Below are 18,747 nucleotides of genomic sequence, written 5' to 3' on the forward strand. Positions count from 1 at the left end.
ATGAATATTGTTCAGTGGCGAAGGGTGGAGGTAGACTGTTAAGATTAGACATAACCAGTGCACAACAACGTATATCAGTCAAGCGTATTTGTTTTCATTGAACTAAGACTACAATGTGTAGATAGTGTTTGTTAGTTTTTAAAATTAAGTTAAACCCTGGCTAATCCAAGCCATGGTATAAAATAGTCGAAAAATGATCGTTTATCTATAAAATATCTAAAATTAAACCATATATAATTTTAAATATTTTATAGACAGAAGAATATTTGTCATAGAATATGGTTTGGTTTAGGCAGGGTTTAATGAATTTAAAAAAAAAATGAACCAACAATCTGTGTAATATGCATTCTTAATCCAACGAAAACAATTAAGTATGAATGAAAAAGTGTGCATAATTTTGTCGTATCGCCCAAAATATACGAAATCTATTATGTTTTGGCTTAGGTAGGGTTTAATTGATTTTAAAACCAAACCAATACCATCTGTAAATTGTAGTCTTAGTTCAATAAAAACAAATACGTACCTATGACTAACAAAGTTTAATGTGCACTATTTATGGCGGATCTTAAAAGCCTACCTTCAGCCTTCGCTACTGGTATAGGTACTTATATGAATAATTATAACTACTTATATGATTGAATATTATATTTTGTATTACTCATTAAAAACATCGATAAATTAATAAGCTTTACACTTTTACAAAAAAAAAAAAAAAGGTTATAAACACTAAACAGAGTAGGTACCTACTTATGTACACGTATTTTACTAAATCACTGAAATTTAATTAATTATATACTATAGTAATTAGTTTATTATTATGATTCTTATCAGTAATTAATGTTAAACGTTAGATTAAACAGTACCTACATTATGTTTTATTATCTATGATCTATCTATAACAAAGTGCAGTGAGCTAGTTGCAGTTGTAATCGTTGTATTATTGTATTGTGTATTTAAAAAAAATCAATTCTGCCATGTGACAAAATAATAATAAGTGTTAAACCTTGGCTTTATATTAAAAAACAAACATCAACACCATACTCATCGAATTATAAAGGTAACATAGGATAATTGTTTTATTATCGTTTTTATATATTTAATTAAAATGCCAACTAATAATTATTATGACGGCCCGATAGTGAAATTAATAATATTATATTTTGCATTAATCGTTGTCCGATTTTAAAATCACACACTATTTAATTAATTAATTACCTAAGTATATTCAACTAATTTTTAAGATTTTTGAAATATGTTTGAAAATTAAACTATTATATAAAAATAGAAAAGTTCATCTAAATTCTTAAGTGTACTTATTTAAGTCTACATCATTGTGAATGTTCTGACTGACCGTACATATTAATTATTATTATGTTTATTTTGTATACTAATGAACGTTTATTCAGAATAACTTACTATACTTAAAATCAATATCGGTTCAAACCTAAACAGGTATTTTTTTTTAAATAAATACAATGATTTTTATTGTCGGTAAATAAATTACATTATGACTAGGGATCCCGAGCTATTTTCGATACCTATGAATCCCGGGATTGATAAACATAATCCCGGGATTTCGGGATTGATTTTTTTATCAATTTTTATGGAAAATAAAATAAAAGCGAAAATATAGAAAAAATACTTTTAATAAAAAATAACTACATTAGAAATAAACTGAGTTTGAATGAAGTTTTATTTATACCCATGTGTAGGTTGCCGATTCATTTTATTTTTTCACATAAATTATTAAAAATGAGAAAGATTGGAAAAAACAGTGCTTCGCACTTTTAACAAAGTAATCCCACCATGATATCATACGTTTTACGGCAGTTTCATATTTGGCTAACTAATTTGATTTATGAAGCGGAAAAGCCATTAGTACGCCATGATTATTTGCTTTACTATTTTAAATCTCGCTAATCCATTAATTATGTCTTTACTATCAGAAACAGCAATCTCATATTAAATTCACATTATTATTTATATTACAATATTATTTAACTCCAGTAAACTAGGCGGCTCTCGTGGTGCAGTGGGTAAGGCGATGGCCTTCCACCCAAGAGTTCTGGGTTCGATTCACGGTCATGACAAAAACATTTATGTGTTTTTCTCAAAGCCTTTGTGATTGTTCAAAATTACTAACAACCACCTTGTACGAAAAAGCAAGGAAATGGTTATTAATAATTCTAAAAAAAAAAAAAACTCCAGTAAACTTGTGTATTTCCAAGATTAAACGTACACAATATTAACAATAAATGTCATAAATAGTATAAATTATACTATAAATTTTATATTAACAATGGAAAAAATGCCAATGCCGGGACCAGTCCCGGGATTGTCAAATTGTAATCCCGAAATCCCGGGATCAGAATTTTGGCTCGGGATTGGATTCCCTAATTATGACTAAGTTAGTGATAAAAATTGATAAATATCTGCTGAAACTTGAATCACTGAAAAATAATTGTAATAATAGTGCAGAATTATCAGTGAATTGTGAGTAAGCCAGTTTACGTATATTATGTAGTGGTCGGAAACGCAAACTAAAAATGCGATAAATACGGAAAAAAATCACATTAAATGTATATTGAATCAAATCATCGATTTGTGCATATCACCAGGTTCGAATTTAGATGAATTTAGACAAAGTGAGGGAAGATGTATGATTTTTTTAAATGTATTTTTTTATTACATTAAACATTTGGCGGGGGGGTCAAAGGTTATTTTGCTATAGCAAAAGAGGGTCGCGACAAAAAATGTTGAAAGCCAGTGGTCTAGATTAATCCTTTCCTGTGGCCGATTTTATTCCTTTGGATCTTGTCATGCATTGCGTTGCCATTTACCGAAGTGGAACAATCTCGTGTACCAATGGACGTTTTCTACCTCGAGGTTAACCTAATGCCGGTTCCACACTGGCAACAAGTTGCTGGCAACCTCGTTAGATTTTACGATAATTATGATAATCATCGTAAAATTTCTTAAGCAATTATGATAATTATCGTAAAATTTAATGAGGTTGCCAGCAACTTGTTGCCAATGTGGACACGGCATAAGATTTGTCCAGCTATTGCCTTTTCATCGAGCTATGTGGTCTCCCAGAGTAATATGGTGCCCTAAAAATTGTATGATCTATTCCAGGGTTAGCGAGCTTTTGTACGTACGCGTGCCAAAATTTCCAATATATTATGTGCCGAGCAGTTTTTCATGGGTAAAAATGAAAAAAAAAATATTTTTAAGTTAATATATATAATATATTAATAATATATAATATATTAATATATATAATATATTAATATATATAATATAATATATAATATATTAATAATAAATAATATATAATATATTGATAAGTTGTAAAATTACAATTGAGTTCTTGAGATTATATCTTTCGCCGTGTTTCTAGCTTTTTTACATCTTTTATTCTTTGAATAATTTTATTCATGTTCAACGAGATCGTGGAAGCATTTTAACCACGCTTCCTTCATATATATATTCTTCCTTTCCTCTTCCATTTTTAGCGATTATGTTTGATGCAAAATAGCAATCAGCTGTTTGTATTTGAACGACTACCGATAAATTTCATCAAGTTTGTTGATTGAATATTTTCATTTTTAATTGCTTGATTGGTCTCAAGCATTGTAAATCGATCAAAATCAGAGGTTCTCGACACGGCTTCTCCCGCCGCCTGATGAGGTTAGTGCGATTATATTATATGTGACGCATAAAGCCTAAGGACCGACCTACAAAATTATATATTTACATTAATTTTACAAACGTAATGCTTATTCTTGAAATTTTTAGTATTTGAATGCTATTTTTTATACAATGCAATATGTCATTTACGTATTTCCTTGTTTCCGTTTGCGCATCGATAGGTAAATATTATTCGTAAAAATAATAATAAAAACCGAAGAAAATACGCATGTCGTCATTATTTTTTAATTTATCTATAAAACTCTTGTATTTTTCAATAGGTCATTTTTTCTCTTCAAAATAAAACATTGGCGTGTCATGGAAAATCATCTTGCGTGCCACTAGTGGCACACGTGCCATAGGTTCGCCATCCCTGATCTAATCAGTCATTTGGAAAACTGACCTTTAGGTTTGAACCTTTTTTAAACATTTCTGAACTATCACTCGAAAGAATCAGCCGTAACAGTATTTTTGCACAATCTATCTATGCACACTATTTTTAGGGAGTAATTTTCCCATTTTATAGGTGAAATTTTCAAATAAAGATATATCTAAAACAAAAGATGAATGGTAACCATAGCGATAAGGGAAGAGCAGTTTACATTTTCTTTATAAGGGATGTAGTCGTTACTTGTTTTGTTCCAACTACGTCCGTTATTCGTATGATATCTGAAGGTTGCTCGTGTGTGTGACATGTGTTCGGGCAGAGTTGATTAATACATGAGTTGGTGTTTTATATCGTTTATATTATGGCGCACATTAACTTGTTTTGTTATTACACGTCAAATAACATGGTGTTATATTATATTATATCGGTTTAACTTGAATCTTTTAACTTGATAGTTCAGCGAAGGACTTTAAGGAAGCGACTTTATAACCTCTACGCAGGAATGAAGTCTCTAGACAACTGTCAGTTTCTTATTTACGCTTCACCGCTGTCTATGCCCCAAACATGAGTATAGACAATGACGTGACAGTTGTAGAGTTGGGTAAAGCCTCTACAGTATACCTTCATGCTATCCTCTAAAGAAAACTCACACGAATCGAACTATTGAATTATAATTATATGGAATTATTTTTTATTTTCAAATAAAACTGCGTTATCGATGGAAATTGATTTTGAATTCTCCTCGGCTAGAGTCTTTAAATTAAATTATAATAATTAAATCAATCGAATATACAGATCCATTTCATTTAATAAAGGTGGCAAGTACGTTCGATTAAGCGATTTTTTTTTCGACCATGTCCGATCCTAATAGGATCATATGTGCCTCCACAGAGTAGAGGTTTTGTTTTAACAGATTTTGTTGTTTACGAGAAATGGATGTCAGCCACTTGCTCAACCTATTAGGTCCATACCCTGACAGACACAAATTGAAAAACAATAAATGTGTACTTGCCAGACCCAGGATTCGAACCTGGGACCCACGGCGTTATAGTCCAACGCTTAAGCCGCGCGGCCACCGTGGGTGTAATCGAATTTAATGCATTATATTTTAGAACGGATAATACTTATAGTACTATCTTACATACTTATTATATACTTATAGTAATAGTATTTAATATTTCTCCCGCCCTACACTCTCTCATTATCTCAGTATTGAGCGGGCGACAAAACTTGTCATGGTTTCCTCCAACAGCTCTCTTCAGATGTCCCTATCCAAAGTACCCGTTTACAAGTCGGTATCTGCAGCTTAAATTGTCGTTGATAGTATTTTACTAGCGATTTTTTGTTCTACCTCCTCTTCTGCGCCCTATTAGATTGTTCGACAGTACTTACTCCAATTGTCGTTTCGCAATGCACCTGACGTAACCAGCGCAGCCGATCTTATATCTACTTAATATAATATAGGTATGTAGATACTATGTGAACGTAGCACCATACCGCAAATACCAATGATTTTACTTGAACCAATGTAAGTGATGTTATTATCTCAATTTCATAAAAATGTTAATATAAAATGCATAACGTAGTTCAAAGTAAAAATGATCTAGAAAACAGAGTTAACTGATTATATTGTTAAAAAGTAAACAGTTACATAATGAAATTCTTTTTAAAAATAAGATTTTTCGTTGACTATTGTTTTTGAATCATAATATGTATGAATAGCAGCAAATAGTAAGTCTACAGTAAATATTAAGTATAATATAATTATTTACAGAATACATTAAGTATGTAATTTAAGAATTTACCTGCTTTTTTATTTTGTTATCTCTTAGAGTAATATCTCACAATTTATTATTATGACTATTATTTTTTGACATTTAATTTATTGTATTTATTTTACGACTTTTGGGTAACATTGTCACACGTATTCGTAATATAACCTAGATCAGTGAAGGCAAACCTATGGAAGATGATTTTGCATGGCACGTGAATGTTTTATTTTAAAGAGAAAACAAAAATATGTTTTTTACAAAAAAGTTGTACAGATAATAATATACATATAGTAGGTATATAATATTTAAAAAAAAATAATGACGACATAGCAATGCGTATTTTCTTGGGTTTTAAAGATTATTTTCACCAATAATATTTACCAATCGATGAGCAAATGAAAACAACGAAATTCGTCCATAAATAACAGATCGCATTGCATAAAAAATAGCAGGCAAAAAATACTCTTCAAGAATAAGAATTACGTTTAATGTAAATATATAATTGCATAGTAAATATATAAAGCGCAAAGTGTTCAACCAGTGTGTGCTTCCCGTGATGACATATGCGTGTGAAACATGGACCCTAAGTAAAAGAGAGATCCAGAAACTTAGAGTAGCACAACGTGGTATGGAGAGGTGCATGCTGGGCATAACGCAAAAGGACAAAAAGAGGAATGAGTGGATTTGCAGACAAGGGTTTGCGATGTAATAGAGTTTATTAAAAGCCTTAAATGGAGATGGGCTGGACACATAGTTCGAAGAAGAGACAATCGTTGGACAAATCTAGTCATCCAGTGGTATCCAAGAAGTACAAAACGTCCACAAGGTAGACCTAGAGGCCACTGGATCGATGAAATGATAAAGTTCTGCGGAAGTACGTGGCAACGCAATGCACAGGACCGAGAGAAGTGGAAGCAACTTGAAGAGGCCTTCATCCAGCAGTGGATAGATTCAGGCTGATGATGATGATAATTGCATAAGTCCGTCCTTAGGCTTAATGCGTCATACATAATAATATCGCACTGACCTGGTCAGGCAGCGGGAGAAGCCGCGTCGCAAACGATTATGATATTTTATAATGGTTGAGAACACTGTAATGAGAGATTTCCTCATCTGAGCGGAGCAATTCTGATGTCAATTTATGTGTAAAAACCCAAACTAAGTAATACAATAACAAGCAATTTCATTTCTACCCACAAAAATAGATGTACCTACCAAATAAGAAACAAAAACTTGGCGGAGCTAGTAGTAGTAGGTAATTCTGGCAGACAGTTTCAAAATTGGTGGACTGAAATGTATGACTTCGATCTCTTTGAAAATTTTGAAAGGAAAAATTATTTAAAGAACAAAAGATACATACGCCTTCGGCCAGAAACACGATGAAATATATTAATATAGAGTCTCAAGAACTCAATTGTAATTTTTAGACTTCTTTAATAGAATTTTAGTATTTTTTCCAAGGATAAACACTACTCGGCATGTCAGACAGTCGAAAAATAATATTTGGGAAATTTTGGCACGCGTACGTAAAACGGTTCGCTCACCCTGACCTAGAGGCTATATTTAATACAATTTTATCAAAATCTAAATGTAAATATTGAGTAGCTGAAAATAAATTGATTGCATTTTACTAAATACAAAACAATATATATTTTAATGAATGACACCAATTACCTCAAGGACTGTCATAAATATGTTGTTATAGTATCCGGGAGTAGAACAGGTTATAATTATTTGCCTATGGGTATCTTACCATTACAATATTAGAGCTAAGTCATAATTTGACCAAACAGTTACATGACAATACACACAAATATCTAGTTATGTATTTACCTTATTTATATATTTGAAAATGTGCTACGAGTATATATTTTAATATTACGTACTTCGTCTATTCAATTCTAAACTATCCTAAACGCCAAATCATAAAATTGTGCAGGAAAGCGAAATTTAGAAATTATGAACCTATACTTTAATTCGATTTAGTTCTGTAATATCGAAATATTAAAAAATCAATTTTTGTGTTTCAAATTACAATAAATTTTGGGGAATTTTTTCCAATTTCAAATTTATGAAAAATTCAATACATTAGCAAATAATGTCACTTAGGATACTTAAGAAGTGGCATGAAAATAATTGTTTCTTAAATTCAATATTATAATCCTATGCATTTAGGTTTATACAGAAATGTTGGAAATTTCATAGAGAATCGATTGATGTAAAAAAACATATTTCGAAAAATTGGCGTTTCGGATAGTTTAGAATTGAATAGACGACTTGTTCCTTAGTTCACTGACGAAGTGCGCACTATGGAGCGTCGCAGGCTTTTATAATGAATTAATAATCTTATTTAATGTGTGTGGAGGTAGGCTGTTAAGATCCGATATAATCAGCGTCTTTGTAATTTTACCTGTCTTTTTTATTATCAAACAATTCACTTAGCGTAATCTGGTTTTGTTATTGATTACCTGTTTGGGTAGGCATTGATTTTATCGTACTGTTTCTATTGTTATCTTTTAATACGTAAGCAGGTATGATAAATATTATTTAGATACACAGGCTTAAGCTATGTGTGATAATATATAGTTAAGTACGTTGTTTAGTCTAGTGGTTTGGTAAGACAGCTCATTCGTTTCTTCTCAATCACCAGAATGGATTTGTGTAAATAGTTTGTGTTTCTGACTGAGTGATATAAAACAAAATTGTATACAAAGTAAGTGACATAAAATCATTTTTAAATTGAGTTGAATTTACATGTTGTATACAAAATGGTTTTTTCAACGTATTTATAATAAGTATATAAAACGGGGATGACAAATTACTAAGTACTTAAAGTTTTTCCAAAATTGAGATTTCAGGTAAATAACCATTAATATAAAATAAATAATATCAAATATTAAGAAGATAAAAGATTGTTACATGAACAAAGTAAAAATAAAAACATTTTATCACTAAATACTAGAATAGATATTAGATGGAAAAGTGACAGTTATGTGCTTGTTTTTTTTTATATATATCTATACTTTCAACCCCTATGGAGGTCCACATGGTCTTAGGATCGAATACGGTTTAAAAATATTATTTTTTCCATTGAATGTAGATAGTTCAAATGAAAATATTATTTTTTAAATATATATGGAAACAAACAGAAGTATATTATAATTATATAAATCTCTATAAAATAGAAATATTTTAAAGCAAAAAATCTAAATAGATACATATCTGTATACCTTTAAAAATTGGTCGAGTTAAGATATTATGATAGAAATGCTGATGTTAACAAATACCTAGTAGTTAAACTATCGGCACTTTCTTCTTCAAATGATCTTTGAATAAATTTATATTATGAAGTGTTTATGTGCGCCACTAGTAATTCCGCCTAATGTTTTATTAGTTTATTACAGTTTTTACACTTTATTGCTTGTACAAACGAACAGTATTTAACTGCGATTTTACAAACATTTAAAAATACACCTGACAACTCCTAAAACAAACATCATATAACCGACAGAAAATGTAGGTACAATCCTGTTAAACCTTTTATGTTGATTAATACATTTTTTTTCCACTTTCAATACCGAATTTATCAGTATTGTCTGATTTTTAAAACTGGTATTTCGGTATCGAAAAATACTAGGATACAGGTTTTGAAATACCGGTATTGCATTGCCGATTCATATGACCCAAAAAATTAATATCTCCGTTCTGGAAAAAATAAAAATATAGAACCAACTACTGTATAAAGCATTTTCCTACATAGTTTAGCAGTTCTTTGGTTACATTATTAATAAATTTAATGTACATTCTTAAGAAATATTGAAGATTTCTATCTCTATTATATTAATGATAATTGCTGTTATCTCATATTACTTTATTGTTAGTTATTTGTCCATTTACAAGCCTCTCTAGAATATTACACCAATCAATCAATCTGAAATCTATTTTTAATACACTTACATAGTAAATTCATAATATCTCTAATAAACAAACCTTATCCGCAACATAGTGATTTTTATTCGTTCCCTTGTTTTGATGGTTAAGTACATATAAATTGTACGTAAAACATTTCACCATGGCACAGTTTTCACCGTGAGCTTTCTTATCGGAAAGAGATGACCGTATACTTTACAGTCTCCAAGTGTATTAGATTCAATATGAACATTAATTCAATTTTCATGGCTGATTTTGGCAAAATTCATGAATTCAAGAATGAAAACCTAATCTAACCTAACAAATAATCCAAAATTTGTTTGCTGCTGGCTTCCTGTAAAGTGTAAACCGACAAAAACCGTGTTTTATTTAGACATGAATTTTATGTCAGTACTATACGACTCAAAGAGGTTGGACGGTCTGTAATATACGGCCATATATTTCCAATACAAAATTTCACGGTTATGTGTGATACGGCGAACTACATAATATGTACAGGTTTCCGGACACGTGTTTTAATATAGATTTTTACGGTCAAAAATAGTAAGGTTTAGATTTAAACTTAAGTTAGAAAAAAAATAATATCACGCCACAGTGACCTCCCGTGGGGGTAGGCAGGGCATGAGTTATTTAGGGGCGGCAAATGAAAGAACGAATACAAATATTACAATATTCGAAAGGTGTGGCGGTTTTCCATAAAGCAGACGATGTGGTCGCTTCGGCAGAAGGTACTGATAACTTAGTTTTTAAAAATAACCAAACCATAAAAAATCCTGTCAGCATAAATATTGTTGTATTTTCATTAGATGGCCTTTAAACTTCACGTGCATAATCCCCCGCTGTTTGAAAATGTGTTTTTTACGGAAATAACCTAATCGTCTAATCTAATCGTCAGTAGGTAGGTGATTTTGTGTACCATTTTTTCGAGATTGTTGCATTTAAGATAGCCGAAATTTAAAAAAAATGAAATGTGCGTATCTGGTTAAGAGCCTTTGCCTAGAGACTAGGGATTGCAATACCGGTATTTCAAAATTGGTATCCCAATATTTTTTGATACCGAAATACTGGTTTTAAAAATCAGACAATACCTACCGAAAAATTCGGTATTGACAGTGGAAATAAAATGTAATAAGTATTACAAAAGACTTAACAGGACTGTAATTTTTATCGGATTACGCGATTTCTGGTTTACTTCCATCGCCCTTCATCGTCCATGGTGACCAGCAATGATACATGCTAGAAAATAATATTTTAAAGAGATTTTTACATATATTGTGTTTAAATGCTTCTGTTTTTTCAATTATTTTACGAATAAATAGGAAGTACCGAAATACTGGTATTGGTATTTTCATTCGGTATTGCAACCCCTACTAAGGATGTCACTGTCGTTTCATATTGTGCTTATGGCAGCAGCGGCGATTTTCTTTTACGCAAGTGACGCAATCGTTAGAAGATTTAAAAGGGGCCTCAAAACAGTTCAAACAGGTCATACAATTATTAATGAAAATCATATAAAGATACATATTTCTAACAAATTTAGTAAGTAAATACCTATAAAATAATACGCAAAGTATAATCTTTAACTAAGGTTCATTGATATTCTTACTAGATGCTTATATAAATAAGGTCGTAGTGTGTTTTATGTACATAAGCATTAAGGCATAGTTATAAGTAGGGATTAATGGGAACTGAAATACCAACGGAGTAACAGGCAATCGACATAGAGTGTGGAAGAATATGGAATAAACTTAAACACGTGTCAATAATAAGCTTGACCTTCATTCTGTCAACTGCTCTCGGTTTATGCACTGACGCTCATTCAATATTGGTGTAATTAAAGGTTGCAACACACACTATTGCACGTCTAAAATGTGTGGTTCATTTTTGTAGACCACTCACACATTCACACATAGCTTATCGGAATTCTATTTATTAATCAGTTGTTCTGTGGTTGTATGTTTTTTTTTATTTTATATTGGGGGGGTCTCAAAATTCGTCAATGCATCGGGTCTCCGTTCATAAATCCGCCACGGTTTGTCAGGTAGCTAAATAGTAAGTATATTAAGTAATACAATTTATCAGTGTCATAATATTTACACCGCCAAAGATAAGAACTGTTGTAATTTCCATTGACATATTATTTTATGTTTCCAGAAATTTGACGATTATTATTAAAATCTATTTTGATTACTCATCGATATTAATCTTTAATGTTGTTAAACGAATTGGATAGTAAAAAATAACTAGCAAATGAAATGAAACAAATTTTCAGTAATATAAGAAAGATTCAATTTTAAAGCAATGTATTTTTTTACCAATTATCCCTGTGTTTGTATATTATCATTATCGGCATAAAAATATCTTTATAGAGATGCGATTAAATTGTATTCCGAATTGTTGAAAATGTAGAGATAAATTAATATAATTAATAATTTAAAATTCCGTCGATCATTTTGCGATCTATCATAAACAAAAGATACTTAAGGTGACGCATCAGTGAAACGCCAAATAATTTTCAACTGTACGCGCGACGAAATTTTGGACTCGCTGCCATTCAGTGAGAGAATGTTGACCCAGAAGCACGTCACTTTGCTGCGTGATGGCGACGGGTCAATTAATTCTAAAATCGTGTAAAGATGACTAAAAACGTTACCCATTTACTTTAAAAAGAAAACATGTCAATGAATATATTATTATTGTTACTAATAGAACAATAAAAATAACATAAAATGGACGTATGTTGGATTTATATGACAGATAATATTTCGTTTGACAGGCGTCATTTTCACCCGCCACCGCAATCCGCGCATCGCCTAGCAACGATCTTTTTAGACCGAGCCTCAACTAATGCATGGCCTTAAGTAAATGAAAATCCTTCATAAATTAATCGACCATAGTCATGATGTCATAGGGGACGTTAAAGATTATCAATGATGTAAATTGATTAATTGATTTTAAATTATAATAAACATTTTCCAACGTTTTGCATTTTTAACAACAGATAAAGTAGGTACCTAATAACAGCTACTTATTGATATGAATTTTTTTATTACAATTACAACGTCTTATATCAATGGCGAAGGGTGGAAGTAGGCTATTAAGATCCGTGTCCGGAAACTTGTACGTATGCAGTTCGCCGTATCACACTTCACTGTGAAATGTTTTATCGGAAATATATGGCCAACCTCTTTGGGTCATAATATAGTACTGACATAAAATTAAAGTTTAAATAAAACACGGTTCTTGTCGGTTTACACTTTACAGGAAACCAACAGTAAACAATTTTTTTTAATAGCCGATATACTGGATTATTTGTTAGGTTAGGTTTTCATTCTTGAATTCATGATGAATTTTGAAAAAAGGAACTATGAAAATTGAATTAATGTTCATATTAAATCTAATAAAATTCGAGACCGTATAGTATAAATATGGTCATCTCTTTCCGATAAGAAAGCTCACGGCGAACTGTGCCATGGTGAAATGTTTTACGTACGATTTACATGTAACCGTTAAGATCTGACATAAATATGTAGTGCAAATCAAACTTTCTTAGTTTCCGGCATTCGTATTTGTTTTCATTGAACTATGACTACAATTATTTATAGATGGTGTTGGTTAGTTTTTAAAAATCAAATAAATCCTGCTAAACCAAACCATAATAGTTTTGGTATATTTTGAGCTACCGACAAAATTGTGCACACTTTTTCATTCATTTTGTTTCGTTGTTTTCGTTGTTTTGTTTTCGTTGAGTTAGGAATAGGTACATATTATTACACATGTTGTTGGTTAATTTTGTTTAAATTTAATTAGCCCTACCTAAACCAAACTATAATAGATTAAAAAAATATTCTGTATTTAAAATATCCATGATTTAATCATTTAATGGAATAATTTTAAATATTTTATAGATATCCAAGTATTTTTTGATTATCATCTATTATGGTCAAAAAATACTCGTCTATCCATAAAATATCTAAATTTATGCAATTAAGTTATACATAACTTTGGATATATTATATATTTTTTATCTATCATAGTTTGGTTTAGGCAAGGCTTAATGAATTTTAAAAAAATACCGACAACATGTGTAATATATAAATCTATTTCAACGAAAAGAAATAAATGTGAATAAAAAAGTGTGCGAAATTTTGACGGATCACCCAAAACAGGTAGGTTTACCAAAACTGTTATATTTTGGTTTTTTTTTTTTTTTTGACCATGTCCGATCCTAATAGGATCATATGGGCCTCCACAGAGTAGAGGTTTGTATTAACAGATTTTTTTGTTTTTTTACGAGAAATGGGTGTCAGCCACTTGCTCAACCTATTAGGTCCATACCCTAACTCACACACAAACTGAAAAACAATATGTGTACTTGCCAGACCCAAGATTCGAACCTGAGACCCACAGCGTGATAGTCCAACGCTTATGCCACGCGGCCACCGTGGGTGGTTTGGTTTAGACAGGGTTTAATTGATTTTTAAAAACTAACGACCACCATCAGTAAAATTGTAGTCTTAGTTCAATAAAAACCAAATACCTATGACTAATAAATATAGTTTAATGTGCACTATTTATGTCGGATCTTAACAGCCAACCTCCACCCTTCGCCACTGATATATTCGGCTGAAAGCCTAAGCCGGTAGTCTTTTATTACAATTGCTGATGTTTCTGCATATTTTAATAATGAAAATATACTATGTGAGAGAATATTTAGTTTGCTGAATTAAATAGAATTGTCCCCATATAACCGCTATATTCTGAATATAATATGACGATTAAACTGAACTAAATCTGTCAGACCGCATCTCCGGTCTCTGATGACGTACTGTCACTATGAAAGAACATTGTGACGTATATTGATTGAATGCATTTTATTCGCATCTCTGTTTAAAAAATCCGCGACGGTGCGGGCTGCCGTATATTTTATTGTTGACCGTGAAAGTTTTCTCAGAAAATCGACGCGGGACTTAAATACCAAAAAACATCGCAAACATAAATAATTGACGATGCAAACAGTGTGCAAGAAACCTTCATTGTCTTTCAAAACCTCATTTGGAATTCGTCCGCGATGCACCGAGATAAACATCTAGATATTTGGTAACCCTTTGGAACCCTCTTAATATTATTTTCTTCACCATACAAATTGTCAATCTTCAAAAAATGTTATACGGAGAAGTTTACACCTAGCTAGAGAAAGTCCAATTTATGTATATAACCAGAGGGTTGGAGCGGACCCTTTTTTGAGTTGCTCCGCTCCAGCTCCGCTCCAAGTTCTGCTCCGCTCCAGTTGAAAGGTTTTAATAGGTATTATATGTATACAATAATATTAAAATTTCAAAAATTAATAGTTTTGAAATAAGGTTTATTATTCGTCCTTTTCATTATTAATCATATTGAACAAAAATCCGACAGCAAATCGTCTTCAATTATCTGTCTCTTCTATGAAAAAAAGTTATGTTGTTTATCACTCAGCAAAGTTGCCGCATTTCAAATAATTGAAGTCTTGCAAAGTGTCAAATATAATATTTTCATTTGATTTTAGGACGAATATTTAACAATAAAAAAACATCCAGAGCAGTAGATACTACAAATTTTCGGTGCTACAGCTCCGCTCCTGCTCCGGGTAAAGCCCCATTGCTCCACCAATACGTGCTCCTGCTCCGAGCTCCGCTCCAACACTAGTTCACTCTCTAGGTCACTCAATTTAGACCTCTTTTGACGCTTTGATTCGGTTTTACATATATCTCCATACTATTATTTTTATATCGATTTTATGTAATAATTCACAAAGGTATAATAATATGTACTTAAATTAAAATGAATCAATCATTTTTAGACATACTGATGAAAATATATAAATCCCAGTGGGTCCCAGGTTTGAATCCTGAGTCTGGCAAATACACTTTTCAATCTGTATCTGGAGTATGGATCTAATAGGTTGAGTAAGTGGATTACAACTACTTCTCGTAAAAACAAAAACCCGTTATTAATTATAAATACCTATAAACCTCGACTCTGTAGAGGCCCATATAATATGATCCTGTTGGGATCGGACACTTTTATTTCGGGTTCAATTATGTATTATATTATTAGGATGAATTTTAATAGAAAAAATTTTTCTTTGACATATATATTATAACAATAGAAGAGAGCTATGTACATCAAATAATATACAAGTATTGATATAATCGAGTTAATTTCATTGTTAAATATCTTACCCTGCTGAATATTAAGAGTTACAAAATTATTATACCCACTGATTCACCGATCGATTGATGTTTCCTAGAAATAATTTTTCTGTTATTTTTTATTTCACTTACTGAACTGTTGTTCCAATTTAATTTGTTTATAGTACTGCCCCATCAGAAAAGTCAGAGCATCGGATAATTTCCTTTATGTTTTTTCATCTGAACTTGTTATCAACACGCTGTGCATATTTTTAATAATTATTTAAAATTATTATTGTGTTATTACAGAAAGTCCAATACAATATGTTGTTTGATCACATGCTTGCATTACTTCTTTAATAGGATCTTATAGTACGTATTAATCTATAATTTTGATTATACCGTGAAATTGAATGTACAATCGTAAATACTGTTCGCCTCTATATAGTATATATTGATATCTATGTTACGGCAATGTTTGCGATTTAAGTATTCCACCACGCGCTTTTTGCATGCTGACGGTATTCCAATGACTTTAGTTCCCGAAACGGCCGCAGTGACGTATACGTCTCGATGTAGAAGTCGAAGTCTAACCACAATTTTATAGTAAATTGTGCTAATATTGATCAGCGCATCTATTCTATACATAATACTTCTATCAGCAGCTATTGATAGTAGTTTTTCATATTTTTGTATCGAAGTATTAACACTTATTTTAACAATTACAATAGTTGTAATTGTTACGATTGTGCTATGTTTTAACAGTACCTACCTTGTTGTGCTAAATTTTAGAGCAAGATAGACAGTTTTGACTGTTTAGATGTCTAACTTATTGTAACAATTATAATACTTCGATACAAACATATGAAAAACTACGCTCGATAGCTGCTGATAGCAGTCTTGTATATATAATAGATGCGCAGGTATGCATGAAAAACATGGACATTATTTTATGTAAGACACAAAGCTACGAATAGGGTATCATGACATAGAAAGATGCATGTTGGGTTAGCAAACAGTGGATAAGCAAGCATATCTCAGTGATCGATGTGATAAGAGTATGCGAAGTTGATAAACATATCGCTCTGCGATTGGACAATCGTTGAAAAAATGTATTCATACAGTGGTGACTAGAGTTGGATATTTCCCGAGAAAATCCCAATCTCGAGATTCGGGTTTTCCCGAAATGATGAAATTTTGAATACTCGAGATTCGGGATTTCCAAAAAAGAATTTTCGAGATATCGGGAAATTTAAGAAAACCTGTAAAAATCCTGAAATCAGTGTAAAAACAGACTTATTCCAAAAAAATATGATTTTTATTTTATTTATGTAAGAAAAACAAAATAGAAGTAGGAAAACAAAAATAATTCAAAACATTACTTATTAAAATGGAATTTCAAAAAACACAGACTGTCAATCGCAACGCTTTTGAGACACAAAATTTATCACACTTTTTTCATATAGAAAATCATTTTTTCAATTAATATTTGATAATAAAGAAATCCCGAATCCCGAGAAAAGATTCTCGAGATCTGGGATTTCCCGGAATATTAAAAATCTCAATTCTCGAGATTTGGGATGGAAAATCTCGAAAATTTCTCGAGAATTCCCGAAACCCAACTCTAGTGGTGACCATAGGGTCGCTTGAAAATTAGCTGGATCGATGAACTCGTCAAGTTAGTGTAACCAAAAAACTAGGGACTGAGAAGAGCGAAATGAGTTAGGAAGGTTCTTTATCCAGCAGTGGATTGACAGCGGCAAATGATAATGACGAATTTTCTGAAGCAATATAATTTTTACTCATTTTATACTACAATCAATATAATAGACACCTCTGAATCGTGTAATAACTTTATTATACTCGTATTGTTGTGATGATAGTTGTTCAATTTCTAATTGAAGAGGTTTTTGTTATGTTTCGTATTGTTATCAATTGGAATTATAAATCATTTTCCATCAAGTATACTCAATCGATAATATTAATTAAATTATTCAATTGTTTATTACAGAATAAATATTAAAGCAAAGAAAAAAAAAACAATAAGTCTAGTGCTTTGTTTGTCCCTATTATATTGTTGCATGTAGGTAACCGATTATTTTGTTAATCATCCAAGATTCAATTGTCTTCTTATTAAAAAAATAATACATATGTACCTACATGAAAAACAATTAAGACGTACCTAAGTAAGAATATCAATGATAGCGCTAGTTTTTGGTCAATGTACATTTTTCCTCAATTAAAATACTCGGTTTATTTGTTGACCATGGTGTAATTTATTTATTTAATTATATTTTATGCAAATTGTTTATCTATCAATTATTAACATATTTTTATGATGTTTCAAAATTCGTGAATCATTAGTTGATAGTAATTTGTATTTATTTAGATTTATTACCGACATTACCTTCACGGCTTGTTGATTATGACTATCCGTAGGCATACAATGAAAAAGAATATAACTTATTTTAAATAAAAGGAGGAATCCATAAATTATTGCAACATTATCATAATGTATGCTGATATCACAGAACAGATGAATATATAGACTTAAGATAGGCATTTTGACACAGGGTATTTAATGTGTGAGTGTCCTACGAAAATAAACTACACATTATAGACGTGCAATAGTGTGTCTTGCAACCTTCAAATACACGAATATTGAATGAACATCAGTGCATAAGCCGAGAGCAGTTGTCAGAACGAAGGACAAGCGTATTCTTGATACGTGTTGAAAGTTTACCCCATATTCTTCCACACTCGACATCGGTTTCCTGTTACTCCACACCCGTTAGGT

At 31.2% G+C, this 18,747-nt stretch overlaps 1 protein-coding gene across 1 annotated transcript in view; it reads left to right on the forward strand.

The window, feature by feature from the left end:
* The first annotated feature begins 981 nt into the window (after positions 1-981).
* Positions 982-18,747, forward strand: part of LOC147063881 (proton-coupled amino acid transporter-like protein pathetic) — a 72,138-nt gene continuing 54,372 nt past the window's right edge. The window contains exon 1 of the mRNA XM_085959298.1: positions 982-1,057. The gene's annotated coding sequence lies outside the window, so the exon portion shown is untranslated. The remainder of the gene's footprint in view (positions 1,058-18,747) is intronic.

This window comes from Rhyacophila brunnea, unplaced genomic scaffold (assembly GCF_057557595.1).
Source record: "Rhyacophila brunnea isolate RB1 unplaced genomic scaffold, BYU_Rbru_1.0 scaffold_8, whole genome shotgun sequence".
In the NCBI taxonomy this organism is placed as follows: Eukaryota; Metazoa; Arthropoda; class Insecta; order Trichoptera; family Rhyacophilidae; genus Rhyacophila; species Rhyacophila brunnea.